The following is a 16,134-nucleotide window of genomic DNA, read 5'->3' as shown; positions in this document are numbered from 1 at the left end:
AGCAGTCGCCAACATATAGGACGAGTCACCAGACCCTTAAAAGTTTGCTTCATGGAGCACCGAAGGAACATTATAAATGAACTATTCACTCATGGAGCGTCCAAACATTTCTTTATAAAATCTTAACAAAGATCCTAAATCTATGACCATCACAGCTCTAATGAGCTGTATAAACAGGAATGCAAATGGATATTTAATATGGGTACTTTAAATCCAGATGGTTTCAATGAGAATTTAGATATTACTAATTAAAGTAATAATCCCTGAAGAACAGGGCATTACTGGCCAATAATGTCCGGGCTGGAAGAGTTGATGGCCTGAGGCGAAGCCGAGGGACTTTAACCCAGCCAGGGCATTATTGGCCAGTAATGCCCTGTTCTGAGGGGATTATTACTATTATCTGAGGGGATTATTACTATTATAGGCTAAATGTAGGCTTATTTTTTATTTTTTTACAATTTTATCAGCATGATCATCTACACTTTTACTGCACGTGTTTATTAAAATGAAATTATACATACACACAGCCCCCCTATATACACATACTGAATCCCCCTTTCTATACACAAAACGCATACACTCTGGAACACACACACACACACACACACACACACACACACACACACACACACACACACACACACACACACACTGCAGCCCTCCTCCACCTCTACACTCACAAAACACACACTGGACACAAACAGAAAGGGCCCACCCCCCTCTACATCCACTGCAGCACCCCTGTAAACCCACAAACTGCAGACACACACACCCACAAAACACACACTGCAGCCCCCCCTACACCCACAAAACACACACTGTAGACACACACCAACAAAACAGACTGTTGCCCCCCTATACACCCACAAAACACACACACATATTGCAGCCCCCATGTAAACCCACACACTTCAGGCACACACACACCAACAAAGCCCTCCTCCAGCCACAAAACACACTGAAGACACACACACTGCAACCTCCCCCCTCTCTACACCCACAAAATATGCACTGCAGAGAGAGAGACACACACAGACACACACAGACACACACAGACACACACAGACACACAGACACACAGACACACAGACACACAGACACACAGACACACAGACACACAGACACACAGACACACAGACACACAGACACACAGACACACAGACACACAGACACACAGACACACACCTTTCTCCTCAGTGTTCTTGTGTGCAGAGCTTTCTGCTGACAGGGTGGGGGAGGAGTCGGTGCCTCCTGTCCAATTACCTCCCCTGTCTGAGTGCTGATCTCACTCTTTGGGGCCTATGCAGTAAGTGGCGAGAAGGCTGGATTAGCCATTTTTTTTGCGAGATTGCCATATGTTATGCAGTTGATGGCAGAATGTGTGCGAGATTACTGAAACACGGCATATGCTATTGTTGCCGGAAATAAAGCGCCGTGCCGGTGGCGAGAATGGCTATTTCGCCATATTAAGCACTACTCTGAATGCAGTAGATGCCGAGTAAGATCTCGACGGTGCGCGGCAGAAACTCTTAGCGAGAAAAGCGCCAAAAAGCTGCGCCAATCCAAGAAGGCACCAACAACAAGCCGAGAGCCGAACATTTCAGCTGCTAGTGAAATTGTTGTGTCATTCTAGTGTTGCTGTTGCCAGTGCAGCTTGACTTGTATCACATGTCATTAACTTCTTACATGTGTTGTTTAGTGGTTCTGCACAGGGATCAACTAAAGTGTTTGTACTGATTGGGTACTTTGCATGGAAACTCCAATCTACTTTAAGGTAACTTTCTGCGCATAAGTGGCTATTGATCACAACTACAGGTAAATTATTTTAGGTCAAACTTTTGATGTGTGATTAAAAATAATTCTATTATTCTTAACCCCATATTGCAGTGGAGGGCATACCGATACATTACGTCATCCGCCACTTGCTGCATGAACGCGAAGCGCTGCTCCGTGTACGCGCAACATGTGGAACTCACCAATTTACTCACAATCGCCATTTACAGCATTTAGCGGCAAATACCCGGCAAAAAAAGGAGATCTAATTGCGCTGGCGACAGACACATCTCGCAACTTACTGCATAGGCCCCATAGTGTATGACAACTCAAAGCTGATTGGCTGAAAAACTTGGCAATGTGCCAAAAATTCTGGCCCATTACTGAGTGAATAATGTCAGGAATTTTAACCAATCAGAGAGCAAGGATTTCAATAATGCCCGGAATTTAAAGCAGCAATTCAAGCTGGCGTTTTTTTTTTAAAGAGGTTTTTTTCAACTTCAATATCTGCATCAATGCAATCCTAATTTACCCAGTGAATAGCAAAGCTGCCGATCAATCTGTTCTCCAGTGATTGATCGGCGAAAATTGATGCGACTGGGCGATGTACTGCTCCGCAGCAGGAGGAGAAGCAGCCGGGGGGGTGAGGGGGAGCAGGAGGACAAGCAGCAGGGGGGGTCCTTTGCGCTCCTTTGAATCACGGCGCACCCTTCCCCCTGGTTGCCCGCGAGGGCTGGGAGATGGGCGCGGGGGAGGGGGGGGAGCGGGGCAGTGGCGGTGGTGCGGTGCGTGGCTGGTTGGCTCCTCGGGCGGGCGGTGGGTGCAGGATGAGACGGGGAGCCACCTGCTCGGATCGCCATCCAAAGCTGCCTCGTACTCCAGTGTGTGTGAGTGTGTGTATGAGAGAAAGAGTGTATGGGAGAGAGAGTATGTATGAGTGTGTGTATGGGAGAGAGAGTATGTATGAGTGTGTGTATGTGTGAATGAGTGAGTGAGTGAGTGAGTGAGTGAGTAAGAAAGAAAGTGTGTGTGTGTGCAGGACACCAGAAGTACCCAGTCAGTCACACCCCCCCAGTCAGTCACCCGTCCCCCCAATCTGTCACCCGCCCCCAATCAGTCAACCCCCCTTAGTCAGTCACCCCCCCCAGTCACCCAGTCAGTCAGTCACCCACCCAGTTACCCACCAAGTCACCCACCTTCTCCCTCTCTCTGTCACCCACTCTCTCACCCACCCTCTCACCCACTTTCTGTCACTCACCCTCTCCCACTGTCACCCACCCTCTCCCACTGTCACCCACCCTCTCCCACTGTCACCCTCTCACCGTCACTGTCACCCTCTCACCGTCACTCAGTCGCCCTGTCACTGTCACACTCCTCTCTTTCACCTCCCCCTCTCACCCTGTCACCCTCCTCTCTCTCACCCCCCTTCTCTCACACACCCTCTCTCTCACACACCCCCTATCACCCCCCATCTGGCTTTTTTTAAATCTAGATTAGTGTATTTTCACTTACACACGTATATGTGTGTATATATATATATATAGATATATATATATATATATATATATCTATATATATATATAGATGTAGCCAGGTCTCCTGTGCCCCGCGACCCCCCACTCGTTACCTCCGCTGTCGGGGGTCACTCGACAGACCCACCGGCACTTCTGGAGGGTGGGGGACATGCAGGGAGCGCTTCGGAGCTCCGGAGGTTCCCGGCTGCTCTCGGAGCAGGGCGTCGCCATTTTGGATTGTGAACACATGCGCAGTGGAGATTTCGGTACGGTGGCCGGCCGGGAAGTTCGCGCATGCGCAGAACAAGCGCGCGAACGCGGGCCAATGAGAGGAGGGCTCTAAGCAGGGACTACAGGTCCCATGAGCATTAGGGGACCCCACGTGACGCCAGGGAGCCAATAGGGCTGTAGCATCTCCCTGCAGAGGAGATTAGATACATTTCGCGCGCTGGAGGAGCACGTTAGTCAGGACCAGGAAGAGCTAGGGAAAGGAGGTGAGTGCAGGGGTCTGTGACCCACTGCATTAGGCAAGCAACCCCCTAGGCCCCAGTTAGGTCCTGAGCCCCTCACAGCTTGTGGTGCTACAGGGACAGGCCCTAGGTTAGGGATCCTGCCACTTTAGTACCTGTGTTAGTTAGAGACACAGCGGACGCTGCCCTCCCCGAGAAGAGGCTTGGGCTCAAGCCTACGCCCAAAGAGACAAAGACTATCTCCAGGGTGGGATCGCCCCTGGTGGACCCTCATGCAAGGAAGGGCCGGATCGCAGACCGGATCACCAAGCGGCGGATCCTTTTCGAAGTTGCTTGCAGGCCCGAGTGCAGGAGCACTCGGCAGGTACCTTCTTAAGTTCACCAACAAATCACCTATATATATATATTCTCACATAGTGGCAGCGCTGACCACGGGACAAAGGGGTTAACTAGGGGAAGTAGTATTATAAAGTACACAGTGGTTATTGCTGAAACTGTTGTAAAGTGTTACGGTTATGGTTACGGTTATTCTGCGTATACAGTAAACTGGTTATATACATCTCAGTGTATGTACTTATTGTGTATGTGGGTCCTGTGTAGGCAACCTTCTACATTCCTAGAACTCTACACAGGTGGAGGCGCTGCAAACCAGATCTATCCGGAAGACTCACCCCAGGTTCCCAGTAAGCGGAGGCTCAGGCCCCCACTGATACAGATATTGTATTGCTGTGAATATATGTACTGCAACCAATATAGTTATAGGGAAATAACCATGCAATGAATTGAAACTTAAAATAAAATTAAAAAACAATAAAATCATTATATGTAATTATATGTAAAATATACAATTCAAGTGAAAGTCCAATACCAAAAACACTGTCCTTCAGAGTCTCTGCAGCCTGAAAAGGGGGACCACCAAATCCCTCAAAGATATCTAAGGAAAAAACAACAGGCGCACTCATAGTGTATTATGTTGAAAAATTGATATGGGACTGGTAAAAGTAAATTGCGCACTCACAAACATAACAGGAACATGAGCATGTATGAGTAAAACTCAATCGCCAACAGTAGCAGGATTTCAGCAACGTACCCGTCTGGGGGCTCCACCATACGCTGCAAGTATCGGTAACTGCGTGGATGTCCTCCATGTTCCAAGTACTTCCTTGCTCCAGCCTCACCATTCACCGGAATCTCGCGAGAATCGTGACGTCAGCGGGAGCTCCTGGATAGGCTCTGGATCCTCTCCGTTGGGAAACACTGCATCAGTTGTATTTAATGCATACACTATGCTTTAGATGCAATTCAAGTACCAGTATGCTTATATATGCGCATAAATCAAATTCAATTGTAGTACACAGATAATCCAAAACACACCCTACGCGTTTCGTCCTTAAGACGGTTACGTTGCTGGAATGTTTGTGAGTGTGCAATTTACTTTTACCAGTCCCATATACATTTTTTTAAATTTTCAACATAATACACTACGAGTGCGCCTGTTGTTTTTTGTTTTTTCCTTTTATATATATATATATATATATATATATATATATATATATATATAGCCTGTGTGTGTGTGTGTGTGCACGCGCGCCCGCCAGAGGTCTGACCCGAAAGTCTTCTCTGACTTCTGGTGTCTGCTGCTACAGCGCAAATCCTCCCTGCCGCCCTTCTGTGCCACTACTGCTCCGCTCACATGGTCCTCTTCTCCCTCCGCCACCAGCTGCTGTCCTCTGCTGCCGGCTGCTTACCTTCACTGCAGGATGCCGTCCTTCTCTCCCTCCGCCGCCTGCTGACCGCTGCAGGATGCCGTCCATCTCTCCCTCCTCCGCCGGCTGCAGGATGCCGTCCTTCTCTCCCTCCACCGCCGGCTGCTGACCTTCTCTGCAGGATGCTGTCCTTCTCTTCCCCCGCCATGGCTGCTGTCCCCCTAAACTACCTGGCTGGGTACCCGGGTACCAGGCCTGGTAATTTTCTTTTTTCCCCGAGTACCCGGTGTTTTTTTTAGGAGCCGGTCCATCACTAGTGTGTCTATCTATAGATATAGATAGCTGCAGTGTGAGTGTATATGGAGGTCCTTCAATGTATTTGCAATTTTATTTTAATTAAAAAAGAATCTATATAACTATACAAAATTGTCTATTATTTATGAAAATAGCCTACATTTAGCCTATAATATTAATAATCCCCTCAGAACATGGCACTCACTACTGGCCAATAAATTATATATATGAGAGCAGGGGCAATTTGTGTCCTGCGTAGTTGCACGCGCAGGGGGGCGTGCCTGTGACGTCACGTGAATGGTTTGCCCTCATTAGCTGAACCGCGCACTTGACCAGGGCAAGTGCGACAAATTCAAAAGTATTTGTTTCACCAAGCAGCGGAGCGCTCATGGTCGTGCACGCTGGTCAAACACATTGTCGTAATGTGTTTATTTCCTGTGAGAGCGAGTGTGCATGCGCGCTCGCTCTTGGCCTGGACGAGCCCTTATGGTGTCGAAGGTCGCGGCCATGCTAGGAGTGTGTGTGCAATTGCGTTTGTTGCGCGACCAAACACACAAACGCCCGCGATACTGGCGCTGTGTCCCCACAGCTCTGCCGGGGGGAGGAGAGAGGGAGGGGGCTGCTCCGGTAACCGGAGGGGGGGTGGGTTGAGCACGCTGCATCCTCACCAGCTCTGCATCGCGCGCACCACCGCGAAGACCCGGCCAACCACCATCACTAACTGCCCACCGCTGAGAGGAAGCGCAGCCATTGACGACTACACAAGCGCAATCGATGATGACGGCCGCTCAGTCCGATCAGAAGGGAGCGTAACTTGGCAGGGCTGATTCGTGATTGGTCAGGGATGAGGTCGGTGGCCAAGCGGAGGGCGAGCCTGGGATTTGGGAGGAGGGTGGGTTGGCCGGGGTCTCTTAGCAGACGTCGTTAGTAACGGGTCAGCATGTGTTACTGGCCAAAGTGCTGTGGTGCCGGTCTGTAGATGATGAATATTAGGGGCACGAGACTCTGTGCTGGTCATAGAGTGATCAATGTGAGTCCTTCGGTCCTCACAAGGAGAAAGGAAACTGGCCCCAGCTTGACCGATGTCACTCTTCTTGCCTTTAACAGAGCTTGGCACAGTACTGGCAACGTGAAGGCCCTGAGAAAATGTGCATGGCCACGAGTTGTGGGTGCAGGCTGACGGGTAGAAGGCCGGGGGTGTTTTTAATTCCCATACATCTCATTCACCGGTATTTCCTCACTTGTATGCTCCACAGGGAGACTCTATGCTGCTGCGGGCACTCACGTGGATGGTGCTTACCCGGCGGGACCAGATTGACTGCGCTTGGGTACGCGCATGTGCGGTACTTTCAGTATCCGGTTGCCTTGGGGATTAGACGCAGAGCTTGCGCTACCAGGCAACGGAGGGCGTCACTATACTCCTACCAGAGACGGACGCCCTCCTCCCACGTGCATGCTCACATGCAGATGATGTTATACAACATGTTGACTTACCTCAGCTACTCAAGATGTCCGCCACGCACCTGTGATTTTTCCAGCTGACGTGGGTCTCTTTGATTGATCAATTATCTCCCTCAAATTGATTGCACTTGGTGAACTTTGGGTATAAATGATTTCTGGGTACCATTGTTCTCCAGCACTACCCTGAGGAAGGTCCTTTCTGGACCGAAACGTTGGATTTAAGTGTGCTTTGTATTTCACTAATACAGGTTTATTTTGTTTACATTTGAGTGCTGTTTCTTGCTTTCTCGTCTGAGAAATGTTTTTGTTATATAATTTTTTTTTGGAGGGGGAGGGGGACTGGGAACTGGCTTAACCAGCCAGCCACAGATAGTTTGATAGGGCATATACAGTACTGTCTAGTTATTCTCCAAAGTGGAGCAGGTTTTTCTTTTATGTTTTGTGTTTACAGTGTTTAAAGGAACAGGCAATAAAGCCTTATATTAATTTCACCCTAAAACAGTCTCCTTTTGCATACCTCTGCACACATCTCTTACAGTGCCTTAAACACAAAAGTTTTATTAGTGATATTTTGTTTATTGATGTACTAACTTTAAATTTAATTCTGACTGTAAATCACGAACATAGGAGTAGTGTACATATAACAATCTGTGCCATTCTGAGGTACAATGAACTCTTACAAACACAGATGGTAATTGCAGCATTGCTGTGGATACTCCCCGCCTTTCCTTAATAACTGTCTTCCAACCAAACAAGTTCCCTGCCAAAGATCTTAATTATATCAAGATTCTACAGGGGATGCCGATTCCCCATTTCATCATTCAATAATGGCTAGGAGCCACTGACTGCTCATGTGTTGGCTCACGCTTGCATATACAGTACATATATATTTCTGAGGAAAAAGGGAGACACACCCGATAATCTGGTGAAAGAAAGTTATATTTAATACCATTGACATCTTGCAATATGTGCGGCCCACTGCCATTTTGATTTCTTCACCCTTGTGATGATGTCACAGACTTTTGTTTGGTTTCAAATCCATGTATTATGTGTCCTGTCTCTTTGGGTAATAGCCAGCAAACAGGTCTCCACACTTCTTTGAGTTTTCCTAAGCTTTTGAATTGTCTTTACATTTACGGTTCAAGTTTCACATCCATACGTGAGCACAAGCAGGATATACTATACTGGTCAAACACTTTCCTTTTTAGGCACAGTGGAAGGTTCCCATGTATATACACCCATGTTTGTATATTCAAAGATAGGAAACATACATGTCACTCTGCTGTGTTGCCCTGTTTAATGAATCCAAAATGCTGTTCGAATTGATGAATGAAATCAGAAATAATTCACTTTAATTTCTGACCATTTATTAAGTAATTTATAGGTACAACAGGGATTATGTTTCAAGCCTAATCCTGGTTTAAAATGTATGCCAAAACAGATATTTTGAACACGCAATTTTTTATACATATATGTGCGGCCATTTTTATTTATTTATTGTCAAAAATAATTCTATAAAATACCGTATTTATTTACATTGAACAAAGACCGTTCGTCTGAAGCTGCTCCTAAAATTATTAGTCACTGCTTTAAAATTGAGGTATATAAGAAGAATGGGGCTAATCAAATGACTGAGAGAAAAATGAGAAATACAAACGAATGAGCAAATAATAGGTGTGAACTTTTTAAAAAGTATGTAACCATTTACTATAAAACAAAAGACAGAAAAGCCCAATGCTACATCCAATGTGACAAAATACATAGTAAATAGTATATAGTTAAATACTTCAACAATAATATTCTCATGAATAAAAGGTCATTTAGTTAAACCCTTTGGCCAAAGCGTTATAAGCCTGCAAGCCACATCAATGCATAACCCAATTTGCAGGTCCTAACACTAAACTGCGAAACTTCTCTTTTACCTCTGTTGGAGGGAGACTGAACGCAGTGTGTCTATCCATACAGCAAAATGACTAAAGGTCATTTACTTAAACAATTTACTACGTGTGGTTTTTATTGCTGCGGCAGGGCAAGCCTGTAGGCATTCCCCTAAACACACTCCTTTTTCTTAACTAAATAGCTTAATGCTGCTAGGACCATTATGTGACACAATACGCACACCTTCGATTAGGCATGAAAAATGCAGATCAGCGTACACAAAATAACTAGGACTTTACCGGGATTTTAAGGATTTTGCCTCATTTTCACCTTTTTAAACATCCCCCTAAGAGTGCAACGAACAATAGAGAGACCAAAGTGGGGCGATTAAACCATGTATGCGAGATCTTCGCAAAGTCTCTCGGGCGAGTGTGGAACGCACACGGGGGGGGTTCATGAAAAGAGTGAGTCCGGGTGGATTTTCACATGAGGAGCTATGACTGGATACGTTTTGGGGGGTTAAATGAGGAAGAGCAGATAACAAGAAAGGTCAAACACAGGGAAAGACATGTCAAAGTTGGCAGATCTTCAGGTGCATAGACCATAAAGTGTCTTCTGGCGCTGGAAGTTGTTTTATGGAATATTATAGGCTAAAGCAGTAAAATTCAGGGCATTATTGAAAACCCTGCTCTCTGATTGGTTAAAATTCAGGGCATTATCCACAGTAATGCCCTGAATTTCAGCAGTTTGCAAAATGCAGTTTGCAATCTGTTTATTTCCAGCCAATCAGCTTTCAGAACAGCTGAGACAGGGCAGGGGATTGGTTTGAATTAAGTAAAAGCTCTGAGACATGGCAGGGGATTGGTCAAAAAGTATCAGCCACAGTTTGACTACTCCCCCTCCCGAGCTGACTGAGATTTTCTGAGCAGATTCAGTTGAATTGGGGGGAGAGAGAGACTGCAAGGAAGTGTGTTGTGTATAGAGGTGCAGTGTTGTGTGTGTGTGAGGGGGGGGGGGGTGTAGAGGTGCTGTGTTGTGTTTAGAGCTGGGAGGCAGTCTGCAAAGTTTAGTAAGAGCTAAAGAGCTCCAGTGTGTGTGTGTGTGTGTGTGTCAGTAGCAGTGTTTATGGATGTAGCATGTGTGTGTAGCAGCAGAGTTTGTGTGTGTGTAGAGCTGCTGTATGTGTGTAGAGCTGCTGCTGTGTGTGTAGAGGTGCTGTGTAGTGAGTGTAGAGGAGGTGCTGTGTTGTGTGTCTAGAGCTCCAGTGTGTGTGTGTGTAGAGGCACTGTGTTGTGTGTGCTGTTTTGTGTGTGTGTGTGTGTGTGTAGCAGCAGTGTGTGTGTGTGTGTGTGTGTGTGTGTGTGTGTGTGTGTGTGTGTGTGTGTGTGTGTGTGTGTGTGTGTGTGTGTGTGTGTACAGAAGAGGCGGCAGTGTGTGGATATAGATAGCTGCAGTGTAAGAGTATATAGAGGTGGTTTCATGTATTTACCATTTTATTTGAATTAAAAAAATCTATTTAACTATACAAAAGTGTTTATTATTCGTTCAATTAATTTAATTATTACATGCTCTCCCAATCCATGTACATGCCTTTGTAATTATAATGCAAGCAATTTATTATATCTCATGTTATATGTTATTCATATATGGTATATGATCAAGTATATGAATGGTATTGTATTATCCACACAAGAGATCAGGTTCTATTTCACAATAGTCATCTGTGCAGGGAATATATTATTAACATTATCATTAGTGTTCTATGGATTATATCTCTAGTGGTACACTTCTATTTGATATTTGTTCCCATCTACTGTATCCACTGTACAGACTGACTTATGATCACATTCACCTCACGAACTATCAAGCATCACTCACTCAAGTATATACCATAACATGCTATCTATATGGGGCTTTTCTGAGTATTCCTCTATAAATTTATACTTATTCATATGTGCCCCTTTATATTTCAAGCCTACTGGTTATACTTGTGTTGATCCACTGCTAATATATTATTTCGTATGTGATTTTATTTTGTTTTTATTTAAGTGTTGTTCATGTATTACTAATAAAGTTTGTTTTAGAAAAAAAGTGAAAAAAAAGACAGTCAGAAAAATTCCAGCATACCACCTGACTGGCCGAGCCAATGGCTGTGCACGCAGCGTCACCGCGACCCGTTGCAACGCGGGACGATGACGTCACACCCGGTAGCGCGAGGCACAGTCCAGGTGAGTATAAATTATGCAGTATTGTGTATGTTTGTCACCTTGATAAAGTGCTTAGTGCACGAAACGCGTAGGTGCGTTAGTGTTGTTCCGTTGTCCCCTTGCTGCACCACCCTGCAATAAAACCTGACCTGTTGTTCAATTGAAAGCTTACCTCATCATTTTTTCCGGTTTCACTGGGAGCTGGAGATTGCGGCAGTGCTACACATCTACACTCTTCTTCTTGCTGCATACTTACCTGGATGAACAGCACGCCCTGGATATCGAGGAGTCCTGCTAGCACCAAGGTAAAGGGCCATAGTGCCCCCACATATATGTATATGGTTACCGGTGCCTGTTATTACGTCCTATTTGGTTACTAGGAGGGGCCGTTATGGGGTTTCTTTCTGTGATGGTCAAGTGGACCTCACTAGACTCCTAGCCCTTACCTGACAAATTACCACATCATTTATGGACTTTCTCATGTTATCCAGTATTATCTACATATGTCATGGAGGAATTCTGACCGATTTTGACGCATCACAAACACATTTTTTGTTCTATACGCATCATACAGTGATTGCTCATTGGACTGTATCCCATTATATTGAGGTATGCACTCTGTATAGGTCATTATATTATTGGTTACTGCAATAGTGGTGGTGCAAGCAATTTTCTTTCCCCCCCTCTATGTTCAATGGAAGGGGAGTTACACGAGCTTAATGAATTTTTTCAAAAATTAGCTATATGAATAAATATACAATATCATCATTAGAAATAAATATCAACTTAAAGTTTTCTACATTTTTTCATTTTTTTCATTTCTTCTGTAACTATGGACATGGAAGAAAGTGAACATGCTGATCCTGAAGATCCCACCAATTACATGTCTGGGTATTTTGATAACACACAAAGGCTTAGAAAAGCCAAAAAGGTTTTTGAGAGCCAAACAATTCTGGATGTTGAGGATATAACAGATCTGGAAGATCACTTCCAGAAACTCAGTAAATTGATGACCAATGATACCAGAATCTGGTGGGACCTTGTCTCATTGGAAAATTATCTGCTTGTTAAGAGGATTCCAAGAGGCTTAAGAGTCAAAAAATCCCCGACATTTGGGTTTGTAAGCCCACAATTTGAAAACGATTGGAAAAGCATTTTAAATGACTGCTCGTTCAAATTGATGGAACTAATTGTGAAATTAAAAACTAAAGAAAAATTGGTTCTTGAAAAAGAAATTAAGGACTTACAAACTTACCTGACCAAATTTTGTAGAATGGATGGCTTTAAAGAATTAGATAAAAATTTGGAAAAAAGCATTAAAGATCTAGAAAAAAATATTATGGATAAAAAACAACAAAAGTTCGAAAGGGACAAGTTAGATTACGTTCGGCATCAAGTGTACTCATGGGAAAGAACAACACCTAACAAACGTTTTAAAGATGCACGTCCCTATCACTCAACACCAGACGGTAAATCCAATCAGTCCAAAAAATCTATTCTTAAGCCAAGGGGTTATTCTAACACTGCATATAGTGGAGACTCAGACACAGCGGACACTGACAATATGGCACACACAGTTTCCTTTGTTACCACACATGAGGAAGATCATTCCCAATCAGATGTGGATGCCCCTAAAGAACAACGCCCCTTCTGGGAGAGGAAATATAAAGAAAGAGATCCAGAACAAAGACCCCAACAAGGATATTCCTCTGAGTCCTCAAGACCTTCTGAGATGTCAAAAAACCCAAAAGGACGAGGCGGGGGACAAAAACAACAAAACCTAAAAGGAGCTCCAGCGAAGAGAAAGAAAAATTCTTAAATCAGGACTGTGGTGTGATAAATATCTCCAATGTAATTCTCTCAGACGACGAACTATCACTACTTAACAAGGGCTTAGGATATGTTCCGGACACTGATTTCAACCTATTCCACACTGTGATAGATTTGAATAAATTTATTAGGAAATGTACCCTTAAAAAATTCTATCATGACAAAAATAATCAGGGTAATGAGAATATTAGTGTAACATCTGATATAGAATGTATTTCTCCCACTGTAAGTAATGATATTAACATCAATTCTTTCAGGGAACAGTGTCTGGTTCAGGACATGGACGAGATTCAGGGATTTCAAGACCCCGAATTTAACCCCGAGAATTTTCTAGGGAGTTATAAAACAGGTTTGAGGAGAAAATCAGTATTTTTTCCCGCATTTATTAAAGGTAAATTCATATCCACATTTGAGTCCCTAGTAGAAAGAGACCTAAGACTTCTACACAAAGGTTTCTCATTCACTACCAAACATAGCGCCAAACAAGGTGATAATTTATCAATAAACGAAAGACAGGCATTAAAGGATTTACAGACCAATAAACAGTTGGTTATTAAAAAAGCCGACAAAGGAGGGGCGGTGGTGGTGCAGCATAGGGATGACTATCTCAGGGAGGCCTTGCGCCAACTTGGGGATCTGACTTCCTATGCTGCACTACCCTCTGATCCCACCCTTAAATTTCAAAGGGATCTCAAAAATCTACTAGACATAGGCTCTATGCTAAAAGTATTAAATGACAATGACATTGATTACCTGTTTAACCCCATGCCCACCACGCCCGTGTTTCACCATCTCCCGAAGATTCATAAGACATTGGTGTCCCCTCCTGGGAGACCAATTGTCTCCAGTATTGATTCTTTGGGAGATGGTGTCTCACGGTACGTGGATTATTTCCTACAGCCCCTTGTTCAACAATTGCCTTCATACATTCGGGACAGCAGTGATTTATTAACCACTCTAGACCAAATTGTATGGAACCATAATATGGTGTGGGTAACGCTAGACGTAACGTCATTGTATACCATCATTTCCCATGAACATGGCTTGACAGCAGCACGTCACTTTCTTAATCTCTCTGATTTAGCACCAGCACAAGTCACTTTCTTGTTAGATGCCATTCACTTTTTGCTCACTCACAATTTTTTTCTTTTTGATGGGGTTCATTATCTCCAGAGACGTGGAACGGCTATGGGCACGAGTTTTGCCCCCTCATACGCCAACCTCTTTATGGGGTGGTGGGAGTCGTTCCACGTCTTTGGAGATAAGAACAAATTTAGGGAACACATTGTATTTTTTAGACGTTACATAGATGATCTCCTGTTCATTTGGGAAGGAGACATCAACACACTCCGGGAGTTCATTTCTGCACTTAATGATAATGAGTTTAATCTCTCCTTCACTTTTTCTTATCACCATCATCACATTTATTATTTAGATTTATGTTTATATGTTGACACAGCACTGTCTATTCAAACTACATTATACCGTAAGCCAAATTCACGGAACACATTCTTAAGACCAAGTAGTTGTCACCCTCAAGCCACGTTCATGGGAATACCAAAAAGTCAATTCATTAGAACCCGCCGCAATTGTTCAAATGATGAAGAGTTTAAAGTGAAAGCACAAGAATTATATGTTCGTTTTTTACAGAGAGGATATAAAAAAACAGACTTAGACAGACTGCTCGATGGGGTATGGAAGATGGACAGAAATAGTTTACTTAGTCAATCAACAGTGAAAAGATCTAGAATTGATCTCAGTCCATCTTTCATAACACCATTCAGCAAACAAGCTCAATCTATTAAAGCCATTTTTAAAAAACATTGGAGCGTACTGTCGCTTGATCCTGTGCTGAAACCATACGTGTCGCTAGGCCCAAACATCATTTTCAAAAGGGCAAAAACAATAGCTAACACGATATCACCCAGCCTATTCACCACAGCAGACGAGAATAAATCCCCTTTACCTAAAGGAATGTTTACTAAATGTAAAGCATGTGTTTCCATGTGTCAGAGTAAAACATTTACATCTACAGTTACGAGAATGACATATAATGTCCCAGGTTTCATCAATTGTAATTCCACACACATAGTATATTTACTGAAATGTGGCTGTGGACGTCAATACGTCGGGAGGACCACGAGAAAATTAAAGACCAGAGTCCTAGAACATCTCTGACTAATTAGGAACAAAGATATGAATCACCCTGTACCAAAACATTTCTCGAATTGTCCTTATGGTAATGCCAATCTATGCACGGTTCAAGGTATTGAACATATTCCTGCTTCCCCTAGAGGAGGAGATAGGGTTAAGATGTTAGACAGACGCGAATCCTTTTGGATTTTCACTCTAAGAACCAGGGAACCTCTTGGCATGAACATTGATTGGGATATAAGTCATTTTTTATAATTTGACACATTGCCTTACTTTGTTTACGTTGAATTGTATAATATTATTAAAACATTATTATTGTCATTTTTCTATATTTACAAATATTAACATGTAATTACACAATCCTTGTGGACAAATAGAGCTTAGTAATATTTTTCATCATATTTTTCATCATTTGTTATTATTAATTAGTACTATTCGTTCAATTAATTTAATTATTACATGCTCTCCCAATCCATGTTCATGCCTTTGTAATTATAATGCAAGCAATTTATTATATCTCATGTTATATGTTATTGATATATGTTATTCATATATGGTATATGATCAAGTATATGAATGGTATTGTATTATCCACACAAGAGATCAGGTTCTATTTCACAATAGTCATCTGTGCAGGGAATATATTATTAACATTATCATTAGTGTTCTATGGATTATATCTCTAGTGGTACACTTCTATTTGATATTTGTTCCCATCTACTGTATCCACTGTACAGACTGACTTATGATCACATTCACCTCACGAACTATCAAGCATCACTCACTCAAGTATATACCATAACATGCTATCTATATGGGGCTTTTCTGAGTATTCCTCTATAAATTT

General features: G+C 43.4%; 1 protein-coding gene across 5 annotated transcripts in view; it reads right to left on the bottom strand.

Annotated features, from left to right (window-relative positions):
• PPEF1 (protein phosphatase with EF-hand domain 1) overlaps nucleotides 1–16,134 on the bottom strand; it is a 138,606-nt gene that overhangs the window by 90,763 nt on the left and 31,709 nt on the right. Inside the window, exon 1 of one of the 5 annotated variants that reach the window (XM_075594288.1) lies at nucleotides 1,186–1,208. The exons of the other annotated variants lie outside the window; for them this stretch is intronic. The gene's annotated coding sequence lies outside the window, so the exon portion shown is untranslated. Of the gene's footprint in view, nucleotides 1–1,185; nucleotides 1,209–16,134 lie in introns of those variants that run through there. 5 annotated transcript variants of the gene reach the window in all.

This window comes from Ascaphus truei, chromosome 3 (assembly GCF_040206685.1).
Source record: "Ascaphus truei isolate aAscTru1 chromosome 3, aAscTru1.hap1, whole genome shotgun sequence".
NCBI classification, from domain to species: domain Eukaryota; kingdom Metazoa; phylum Chordata; class Amphibia; order Anura; family Ascaphidae; genus Ascaphus; species Ascaphus truei.
Note: the sequence above shows the minus strand (reverse complement) of the source record. Positions and strands in the feature narration are given on the sequence as shown.